The sequence below is a fragment of the Gopherus flavomarginatus genome, chromosome 3, assembly GCF_025201925.1.
Source record: "Gopherus flavomarginatus isolate rGopFla2 chromosome 3, rGopFla2.mat.asm, whole genome shotgun sequence".
Classification (NCBI taxonomy): Eukaryota; Metazoa; Chordata; order Testudines; family Testudinidae; genus Gopherus; species Gopherus flavomarginatus.
This window is the reverse complement of record NC_066619.1, coordinates 140,595,268-140,606,756: the sequence shown is the minus strand read 5'-3', so window position 1 is coordinate 140,606,756 and position 11,489 is coordinate 140,595,268. Positions and strand designations below refer to the sequence as shown.

General features: G+C 51.5%; 1 non-coding gene across 1 annotated transcript; it reads left to right on the top strand.

The window, feature by feature from the left end:
• The first annotated feature begins 11,139 nt into the window (after window positions 1-11,139).
• On the top strand, window positions 11,140-11,212 carry TRNAV-AAC (transfer RNA valine (anticodon AAC)). The gene has a single exon. It is a non-coding gene; the product is annotated as a tRNA-Val (tRNA).
• The last annotated feature ends 277 nt before the right edge of the window (window positions 11,213-11,489 follow it).

Genomic DNA, 11,489 nt, shown 5'->3' with positions numbered 1-11,489 from the left:
CACACTAGGTCACACTAAGCACTGAAGATAAATTAATAGAATGTTTTTGATGATCAAGTTGTATGAAATCAACTGAACTCCTTTGTTTTCTTTCATCTGAGCGGAGTTTCTGGTTTTCCAACGTGATATGATCTCCCAGCTGGAACAAGGGGAAGAGCCATGGGTCCCAGAGCTCCAGGGTTCAGAGGAAAGAGAGATCCTGAGATCTCCCCGCACAGATGAGGAAACATTAAACCAACTCAGAATCTGTAAGTGCCTGAAGGAAACATCTAGGATGCCCTACAAAGCTCTTGGGAAGTCTCTCAGTTCATTATTGTCCGTAGCAGGGGTCGCATCCGCAGGGTAAATATAGCTCAAGGCTTCCTATAGATGCTAGCAGACACCGGGCAGTAGCTTTCTCCCTTCCCCCTGTGAAGTTGGATGGGATGTGAAGGCTGAATTGATCCCCTCCTCTCTCCTGTTGGGGGGAGCTGAGTTCCTGATTTTTATTTGACCTCTCTCCAGCACTTGTTTTGGTTTGGCCTTCCCCTTTCCATCCCTGTTCGAGGTTTCTGTCTCTATCACAGCAGGTGATGCAATGACGTGTGAGGGTCAGCACAGACCAGAAAAAGAGCAGGGAAACCAGCCAGGGGAGAAAATGGATAAATTTATTTCCTGTCAGGGAACTCAGAAGGGCCTTAAGGAAACCAGAATACAGCAGGAAATCTGCAGGGAAAAGCAAAAAAAATACATGTGCTGAGTGTGGGAAAAACTTCACTTACAGATCAGGCCTTTCTCAACATCAGAGAATCCACACAGGGGAGAGGCCCTGTGAATGCAATGAGTGCGGGAAAACTTTCAGTCGCAGCTCGCACCTTATTGGGCATCAGAGAATCCACACAGGGGAGCGCTCCTATGAATGCACTGAGTGCGGGAAAACCTTCAATCGCAGCTCTCACCTTATTCAGCATCAGAGAATCCACACGAGCAAGAAGCCCCGCGAATGCCGTCAGCAGGCCTGCACAACTCGTAAAGCGGTGATGTAGAGAAATCTCTGTATTAACTATCTCTATAAATCTTTATAACGTTGCATTGTGTTATTTTGTATTAAGTATCTTTCTGTATTAAGTATCTTTATGACATTGCATCCGGCATGATGTTATTTTGTAATTCATATGACTTGGCATTGTGCCTCTCTATTTTCATACAACTTTGTATTAGATCCCTATATAGAAAATTGGTAGAAAACTTTGTATCAAATGTTATAGCCCCTAAGGATAGTATAGTTAAAGTAAAAGAAAACATGTGCCTTTTTGCTAGAAGTAGAATAAGATCTTCCCCCGCACTCTGTAATCAATTGCTCTATTGACTGAATGAGGTGTGAATGAGTGAGGCTTGGAAGACACCCACCTCCAGACAGCTACAACAGTTGAAGAGGGAATGGGAGCCAGAGCAAAGGACAATACAACTTGTCAAGTGGGCCCAATAAAGAAGAGCAGACATATTGATGGCCTCAGGGATTAGAAGCAAGCACCTTCTTTAGAAAACACCCTCTTTGAGCAGCATTGGGACAACACCCAGAGAAAAGCAGCACAAAGACCAACGGACGCAGACCCAGATTTTGAATCTGGTCTAGATTTGCATAAGAGGGAAGCTGCTATAAATGCGAGGTGTCTTGCAGAAGGACCCCGGATCTCGTCTTGTCACCATCGGACCATCGATTTGGATCGGTAGAAGCCCGGCTCCACCCCTCCCCCATCTAACTCACCTGGCCAGTGCAGTTAAGGGGAGCAACTAGTTGGTAACAACAGCAAGACGGAGTGTGTTTATGTCTGTGTGTGTGCGTGAATGCATGACTGTGATATATATCTCATGTGCATATCATAGAGTATTAATTGATACCTGTATTACTAATAAATGTGGCATTTTGCCTTAATCCCCCTGAAAAGTTCCTGTACAGTACTTTGAGTACAACAGCGAGGGCCACAATACTCCAAAGAAAACAGCTGAGGACCGAAACCCCCCGGCCCTGCGGAAACACCCCCCACTCAGGACCTCCCGGCCTGGCGGAAACACCCCGCCCAGCCCTGCAGAAACAAACCCTCCTTCCCAAGCGCCGCCCCACCAAAACAGCTGTGGGTCAAAAAGGAAGGTTGGTGGTGGGGAGGTGTTACTTGATGTTAAATCAACCAGGGACTCCCAGCCAAAGAGGTGGCTGGGAGCCCTCAGGGTCAAATTAAAGGGCCTGGGGCTCTGACAACTGGGGGAACCCGGAGCTTTTCAGGGCTGGGGCAGGGATTTAAAGGTCCCAGAGCTCCTGCTGCTGAGGGGAGCCTGAGCCCTTGAAATCCCAGCCTCACTCCATCCCCTGGAGCTGCCGCCGGGATTCAAAGGGCTCTGTGCTGCCTGCAGCCACAGGGATCCCTGAGCCCTTTAAATCTCAGCTGCTGCCGGGATTCAAAGGGCTCTGGGCTGCCCGTGGCGGTGGGGAGCCCTGAGACCTTTAAACCTCAGCTGCGGCCGGGAATCTCTGCGAGCAGCCCAGAGCCCTTTGAATCCCGGCCGTGGCTGGCAGGCCGGCTTTAGGAAGTGCGGGGCCCAATTTGAACATTTTTGGCAGGGCCCCGCAGGGATGATTGGGGAAAAAAAAGCCTTTCAGTTCTTAACAACTGGTTCCCTATAAAAAGTTCTGCCACAGTATGTATTTTTTGTACCAGTAGGGTTACCATACGTCCGTATTTTCCTCCCGGATGGCGATTTAAGAACCCAAAAGCCTGACATGTCCGGGAAAGTACAGATGTATGTTAACCCTACCTAAAAGTTCTTTTTTATAAAGATGGGTCTGAACTAGAAATGAGCTCTGCCACTCCCTTAGGGTGTGCTAGGCTGCACATGTGTGGGTCCCAGCTGCTCCCTGCCCATCTCATTGAAGCAGGTGTGCAGGGTTACTTCCCTCGGAACTGCAGGGCACCAGTGAACATGGGGCTGGCTGGAGGTGGAGGAGGGGGAGGATGCGAGAGGTAGGGTCTGGCTACAGGCTGGGCAAGGGGTGTGGGGCAGGCTGGAGACAGGAGGTGTGGGGTGGGCTGGCTGGCTTCAGGCAGGGCCACAGGGAGGGTGCGGCATGGGTTGGCAGGGCTGGAGACAAAGGAGTGCGGGACTGGCTGGCTTCAGGCAGCGGGGTGCGGCAGGGGTTGGCTGGAGACGGGTTGGTGCAGGGCTGAAGGCAAGGCAGGGGGTATGGGGTTGGCTGGAGACAGGGCAGGGGGTGCAGGGCTGGTGCGGGCAGGGCAGGCAGTATGGCAGGGGTTGGCTGGAGACAGGGCAGGGGGTGCAGGGCTGGTGCGGGCAGGGCAGGCAGTGTGGCAGGGGCTGGCTGGAGACAGGGAAGGGGGTGCAGGGCTGGCTGGAGACAGGGGTTGGTGCAGGGCTGAAGGCAAGGCAGGGGGTGTGGGGCTGGCTGGAGATGGGCAGGCTGCAGGCAGGAACTGGTGCAAGCAGGGCAGGAGGTGCGGGGCTGGTGCGGGCAGGGGGTGCAGCAGGGGCTGGCTGGGGACGGGCTGGCTGCAGGCAGGGCAGGGGGTGCAGGTACAGGGGGTACAGCCCATCCTCTATGGTGAGTGCCTCCTCCTCCTCCTCCTCCTCCCCCCTCTCCCACTAGGGTAGCAGCAGCAGCCTGGGGCTTGGGGGCTATTTCAAGGGCCCGGGGCGCCCCTGCTTCCACTGCCCCAGCTCTGTAAATAGCCGCGGGAACCCTGGGGAAGCGGCGGGGCTCCAGTGGCTATTTAAAGGGCCGGGGAGGTAGAAGCAATGGGAGTCCTGGACTTTTTAAATAGCCCCCAGAGCCCCGCAGCCATACCCCAGGGCTCCAGCAGCAGGGCTCTAGTGGCAATTTAAAGGGCCTGGGGTTCCAGCCCCTGCTGGGAGCCCCAGGCCTTTTAAATTGCCCCCTGGGGAAACTGGGCCACCCTGGTACAGCGCACTGGCTTTTGCTGGTACTGGAGCTTGGGTGCGGGGTCCTCTTAGGAGCGAGGCCGATTCAAGGGAATTGGTTGAATTGGCCTAAAGCCGGCCCTGGTGGCTGGGATTTAAAGAGCTCTGAGCTCCCCGCCCGCCTGCCCAGAGCCCTATAAATCCTGGCCGCGGCTGAGATTTAAAGAGCTCTGGGCTCCCTGCGGCTGCGGGCAGCTCAGAACCTTTTGAATCCCGGCCGCGGCTGAACTTTAAGGGGGTTTGGATTCCCCGCGGCTACGGGCAGCCCAGAGCCCTTTGATTCCCGGCTGCGGGACGCACAGTGAGACTTCACGGGCCACACGTTGCCCGCGGGCCGTATGTTGTGCAGGCCTGGCATGGAGGGGCAAAATAGGTAAGAAATTTCCGTGGCCTGTCACTAGCAAATAGTAGCCACCATGGATCCTGCCAGAGGTGGCTACATCTTAGCACTGTGGGAAGCAACCCTTCACAGAGACCATTTGTCTTGTGGTTTGGGATACTTCTCAAGACATGCTGCACTCAGAGTGACCCCCTCATCCTGTGCCAGCTGGAGAAAAGAAAAGGGGCCAGCCAACTCTCCCACTACCAGCTGCGAACCACTGATCCCCAAACAGGGGGAGGCCTCTGGCTTTGATGTGTATTAAATATCAGGCTGGTCTCTTTCTTTGGCAAATATCTAACAGAGCTAAAAGAGGGAACAAATGATCCTCAAAGGAGAGGGGAAAGACAATCACTGGGAAATTTAATCCCCTGCAACATCCAGAATGGAGAGCGACTCAGGGCAACAGGTTCCCCCGAAGGAAGAAGTTTTTGGGATTTAGAAACATAAGGAACAGCACAAAACTTGAGAGGATTGTTAATTGACATTTGATGATGACACAGAGGGAAAACCTGAGCTTTCAGATCAGTGTTCAGAAATGAAAGACAAAGGGTGGAAATCAGAGATTTTGGATCCATTTTGCAAATTATAGAGAGGAAAGTGGAAAATCAGAGGGATTTTATATCAGTTGTTGATAGGAGGTAAAATCTGAGTGTTTCACATGAATACTTGATAAATGAATAAAGAGGAAATGGGCAACATTTGCAAACATTTTGTGTTCAATAATCTGAGAAAAGGTGTAAATCTGAGATTTTCTTATTATTTTATTAGTAGAGACAGGAAAATCTCAGGGCATATTCAATTAGAAATAGACAACTAGAGAGAAGTGGGGCAAATGTTTAGGTTATTTTATTTGAATCTTTGAGATTTGCAAAGAAATTGTGTCACAAACTGCATATTTGATAACATGAGAGGAAAACACCAAGATCTGAGGGGAGAGAGTCACTTTCCTGTCAGGGCCCAGTGCTCCCTCCCCCTCCCCCTCCGGGGTCTCTCACTCACTGGGGGCTCCAGGCGGGGCTGGTGCGGTCAGAGCCTGGGGCTGCCTAGGGGGCAGGTCCCAGCTGGAGAAAGCCCCCCCCCCCGGCCAGGATAGGAATGTGCTACTGGTAGCAGCCTGGGGCTGGACCCTCTCTATGGGGGACACTTGCTCCCCCCTCCCCTTCCTGGCCCTTCCCACGCCCTGTTGCCAGCAGAGAGTGGCCCCCCCAGCCCAGCCCAGAGGTGTCCCTGTCTCAGGCCCCCCCCAGCCTCTGCCCATTAACCCTCTGCCCAGTTCAGAAATCACTCGGGGGAACCATTTCCCACCTACACAAGGACAAATCACTGCAGGTGAAAATGGGGGGAAACACCCCAAACCTGAGATCTGAACTGGCCATTGGCAAAGGGGAGAGAAAATGGGGCACAATGGGGGGAGGGGAACAGGGAACTTCTCAGGGGTTTGAGGGAAGGGGGTGTCACCCTGGATGTTGCTTGTTGCTCTCTAGGGAGAAAGGGGGCAGGACAGGAGAGGAGGGGGGTCTCCACGGAGGGGGCAGTGGTAATTCCGAGGGGATCTCAGCCCTCCCTTTTTCTCCCCGCTCCTCAGGGGTCACCTGCTCTTCTCCCCTCGCCCCCCGGCCATGTCCCGGCTGCACAGACATTTTCCATCCATCCCTTTCCCAGGTCTCCCCCCTCCGCAGCCCCCGCCCGACCCCACGCAGGGGCTGCTAGGTGTAATGCATGTTCAGTAGGGATTTCTCCCCTACTAATGCTGGGGTGTCCTTCTCCTATAGGTTAGTCTACTAATGATCTCATCTTGGTGCCATGTGTGTCAGTTCATTGCCATGGCACTCGTGTGCTTAGACATCTGAGGATGCTCTATAGAAAAGCTCCTTGAGTGGGGTGATCCACAGGGAGTAGCTCAAAGCTCCAAAGTGCCTGGCCAGGGGCAGGACATTGGCACAGCAAGGGAGGGGTGTGGCAGTGACATCACAAAGGCCTTTTGCAGGACCTCACACTATTGGTCAAAGACTATTGGTGAGCAGGTGGTGACCTCACAGAGAGATCCTGACATCAGTCAGGGGCCAGGGGCTAGGGAAACCTCAGAGACCCCTGTGGCTTTGCTTCAGCAAGTCTCCTTCTCCAGGTCTCTGTCTGAGGACTGAGAGAGTATTCGGGTTCACGGACGTGAGCGCCAGGAGAAACCTCTTTCCAGTTTTCTCCTTCCCTTGTAGTGATTTTACTAGAAAACAGCCGTCCCTGTTTAGAAGGTAAGAGCCTCCTGGAGGTGTGAAACCTGTTCAGTCTGATCCATCTGGTGAGAGTTGAATTCTAGGCATGGAAAACACGAGCTTAAGGAGGCAGAATTTTATTCCGCACCTGGGATTTTGTCCCTTAGAATCATGGGGACATTAGGGTTTGTCCTTTGTGTTTCACCTTTTCCTCCATCCACCTGTCCCTCCCTCCTTTCTCTTCATCTCTTCTTTTGTCCTTTCTCCTGTTCCCCTCCCAACACCAGGACGAGTGTGTGCGTGTGTGTTGCGGGGGAGTGCTCTGCAGCTCTCACTGTGGGAGTTCCACCCAAAAATGTGAGGCTGAAATAGTGCTCAGGCAGTCAGGGCTGGATTAACCTTTTGTTGGCCCTGGCACCAAACATATTTGTGGGCCCCAGTGTAGTCACTGTGGGCTCCGAGTGTGGGCCTGGTGGGGCAGTGCCATTGGTGCCTTCGTATACCCGGTACTGAACCTCAGAGACATTTTTCATTTTGATCACACACCTCTCCATGACTATATGCATTGCCATACACAGCTCCCTCAGCCCGCGGGTTTTCTTATTGAGCTGTACACCCATGTGGGTTTACCAGTGTCCACAGTGAGCAGAACTTTCATAGTGACCAAGGAAACTCCCCACAGATTTATCTCTTTCCTCATTCAGACCTTCTCTAGCCATGTCTCCAGTACCCCCCCCATGTCACCAGTCACTGCATGTGGTCCTAGTCTCAGCTCAAAGTCCTAAAGCCAGCAGACACCTGATCAGTTCTGACAGATCCCTCCCTCAGCCCCCATCCTGCCATGTGAGCAAGCCACCTGCAAACACCATTTCCCCAAAGTGAGGACTTAGCCCTTGGGAATCTGAAGACACCAGCATCTCTCCCTCTGCTCCCATCTACATGCTAGTCTGCTACCTGGTCACCACCACCTCTCCCCATACTTGTTTCCTTTCTACTTTGGACATGCTCCCAACCAGCTGGAAGCTCCCTCTGCAAGCCTGACCTGCTCCTGCCTTCCCTGCTCCCCCGACATTCCTTTCCTACTGGTGACCTCTGTTCCTTGAGGTTAACTCCAGTGTCTTTAGGTGCTCTAGCTTAATGGCCCCAGGAGTCATAGAGCCACTTGTAGTTTCTCTAGCTACAGCCATGGGGCAACTGCCAGAGGCCAGCCTTAGACAGCTGCAGCTACTAGCCGCAGGAGCGGAGGCAATGCCAAGGCTGAGCATGCTTGAACCTTGCAAGGGCAGCACTAGGGACTCTAAATCCTCAGCACTGGCCCTAGGCAGCTGCAGACTCTGGAGTTAGGCACTTTCCTCCTCTAGGTTCCTGCATGGTTACAGAACTGCAGTAAAGTGGAACAATTTTCAGCTTCTGTGATTGGAAGATGTCTGGATCCATCTAATAAGACTGTCCTACATAAATGAGGAAAGTTGAGGTGCCTTTATTATTCTTTTGTTCCATTCTTTGTTTCTATGGGGAATTTGCCAGTGCAATATCACTGTCTTCCTTTTAAACAAACAAAACTAAAAAAAAAAGTGTAATGGCTGTTGAAAATAGCAATTCCAGCCCTCGTTAGCACTGTGAAGACCCCAACGTTTGTTGCTCAATTTTCTCCTACTTTTTCTACAGTAAATGACAGTGGATCAGCATATTTGATTTGGGAGAAATGAAGTAACAGCTGCCCAAATTGAGCTTGAGCACTCCTGATTTTGAGGTGTTCAGATCTGGAAGGCAGGGGCTAGATTCCCTTTATGAATATTAGATACATCTGGAAAGGAAAAGTCAATTTCTATTTTCATGGCTCAGAAGTGGAAATCCTCCTGTCCTGTATCTGAAGCTGTCCAGGTCCAGTAGAGCCTCCCCTTCCTTACTTACCACTTTACCTTCTGGTGGGATCCACATACCTCCCTTGCCCAGCTTCAGATAGAGAGGGGCCCTGTCCAGTTAGTCCACCCAGTTCCATCTTTGGGGGCTGCCAGGCAAGGTCACACCAGCATCCCTAAGCCTGTCTGGGGAAGTCTTCTGAGGGTGCTACCTGGGCCAAAGCCTTCTACTCCTTGGTCACACCTCTTCCCTATTCACAGGTGGCACCCCCTTCTAGCAGCCAGCCCCAGCAAGCTGCAGCACATGGAGTCTCACAGCTTCCCCCCTCCCTTTCCTGTTGATAGCAGCCAAGGGAATGCTGGGAAATGTTCCTTCTCTGCTCCAAGGCAGGGAGCTGGTCAAGGAACTACAGCTCCCAGGGCCCTATGAGGTCTCAGCTCCCCTACTGAATCCAGGCTGCTCTGAGGCTCCCTTTCTGCAGAGGGGAGGATGTTACTGTTACAGGTCCCTTCAGAGCTTGGGCCTAGCACTATGGCACCATGTCAAATCCAGTACTGCTCCCAACTCTATCCAGCTCTGCTGCTGGCAGGATCCCTTCCCATTCTTTTTGTTTCCTGCCTCCCCTCCAAGGAGAAGCTCTGCATTGTTCCTGTGTGGGGAATTGAACCCAGGCTGCCTGGGTGAAAGCCAAGAATCCTAACCACTAGACCACATGGGACTTCTGTAACACGTTTACATGTTCATATTCAATAACACAATTAAACGTAGCCATTCAAAGTAGCCATTTAAAAGAAGCCATTCAAAAAACTTCAAAAACAGACTTCAAAGAGAAATTGCAGAGTTACAACTGATCTGCAAACTTAACACCATTAATTTGAGCTTGAAGAGGGACTGGGGGTGACTGGCTCACTACAAAAGCAATTTTCCCTCTCTTGGTATTGACACCTCCCTGTCAATTACTTGGAGAGAGCCACATCCACCCTGACTGAATTAGCCTTCAACACTGGTTCTCCCCTTGTATGGTAACTCCCTTTACATCATGTTCCAATATATATTTATGCCTCTATCTGCAATTTTCACTCCATGCATCTGAAGAAGAGGGCTTTTTACCCACGAATGCTTGTGTCCAAATAAATCTGTTAGTTCTTAAGGTGTCACCGGACTCCTCGTTGTTTTTGTGAAATAAAAGCAAAATGCACTCTAAGCTGATCTTAACCCTTTCAATGCCCTTACAAACTTAGATGCTTCTCACCACAGGCCGGCTGGTGGCTTTTCAGCCAGGCTCTCCCCTTTCGTCAGCGCTTCAGTTGCTTGGTGTGGGGGTGTCTGTAGATGTAGGTGGACGAGAGAGACAAAGCATGGCAAATGTCTCTGCTTTTATCATGTCCTTTCTTCCCTCTTGGCTTTGCTCCCCCTTCAGAGTCAGGTGAGCATCACTGCGTCTCTCCAAGCAAGTCTGAGCAATTCCCCTGGGGTGTCCTCTTGCAGGTAAGTGATTGCACTGTAGCTCCCTTGCTGAACAATGGCTGTTGATGGGTTGTTTGACACCCTGTCCGGGTGTTGGTTACTTTCCTTGCTGTTGTCACTGGGGAGCTAATATTTGGCTGACTCCCCCACCTTACAGCATAGTGATAACCACACTGCACAATTCTCATAACTTCATATGCATGAATGGTAAACATCTATGGGTAGAGAAATGACTTTCAGCAGATCATATCCTTTCCCCTGATACCTTACAAGGCATGCTCTGTATATAAGATCACGATTATATGAAAATGAGGAATATGGGGGTTACAGCACACTCCCCCAAAGGTACAGAATGTCACACTGAGATTCTATTTTCATTTGTTATGTAACAGCATTAAAGAGATCCAGTGACTGACCTATGGCATTTTCAAGTGCTAAAATAGCAAGCGCTGTTGGTTTCTCATTGGCCATCAGCGACTGAAGATACGGTTTAATGAGCCAGAGCTTCAAGGCGAGGGTGGCTCTGTCCACTGCCTTCCGTTGCGCTGCTGGGCACCAAGTCCCTGGCGGTCAATATGTGAAGCTGGGAGAAGAGAGTGGGGTGGCAAGCGGTGGTAGAACTTTTGCCACCAGGGTCTAGCTGTCTAACTTCCTCTTCGTACTGCTGGGCCCCCGTTGCCTTCAGGTAACACAGGAACTAAGGCAGGAATAGGGTGAGGAAGCAAGTAAAGCCGAGCAAGGAAGGCAAAAGTTAATCTTATCTTCATGGGCAGCTCGCAATGACGTCCTTTTTCTGTGCCACAGCTGACAACAACATCCCAGACAGAAAAGTAACAGGCCAAAAAGAAACCTAGCAGCTGCTGAAACAGTTCAGTTGGGAGCGTGCTAGACTAACAGGCTCTTCTATCCTCCTTTATGCACGTGCGGGATGTTTTCTGAGAGTGCAGCAGTTCCTTTAACTGCCACGAGTCCCTCATTTCAGGCTATGCAGCAGGAAAAGACAGCATGGGCTTCTGCACCGAGTTGGCCCACCTGACCTTTCATTCTTCTCTTGCTCTTTGTCAGCAAGGAGAAGAAAAAGAAGCTCTCCCTCAAGCTGGAGTCACACGGGCGAGGTAAGGACGACTTCCTGAGTGCTGGCTCCAGTCCTCTGCTCCGCCAGCTGACCTATCGAGGGGCTACCACCACATTCTCTAGATTTGTCCATCGGTCTGTGCCAGAGTGAGCAACAACCCAGTAGGAGGAGTTTCTGTAGTGTAGTGGTTATCACATTTGCCTAACACGCAAAAGGTCCCTGGTTCAAAACCAGGCAGAAACATGCTGGCTTCCTTTTCCCAGATCCCCTTGTTGTTCAGAAAGGCCACTCCTCCTATTGGCCTGTCCCTGGGATAACTCCAACCCCTGCATGACAGAGGATGCTGACAGCAGTGGAGAAAGCACCTTGGTGTCAGGCTGGAGAACCTAGAGTAGTTAGGCCAGTCACCATTTGGAGGCTTGTGGCTTGGCCACCTCTGCTGTTGGAGGTTGGCCTATAGAGGCTCTCACTTCCTGCTGGGCTCCTTTGCGTGACTGGCCAAAGGAGGAAGTGAGGCAGG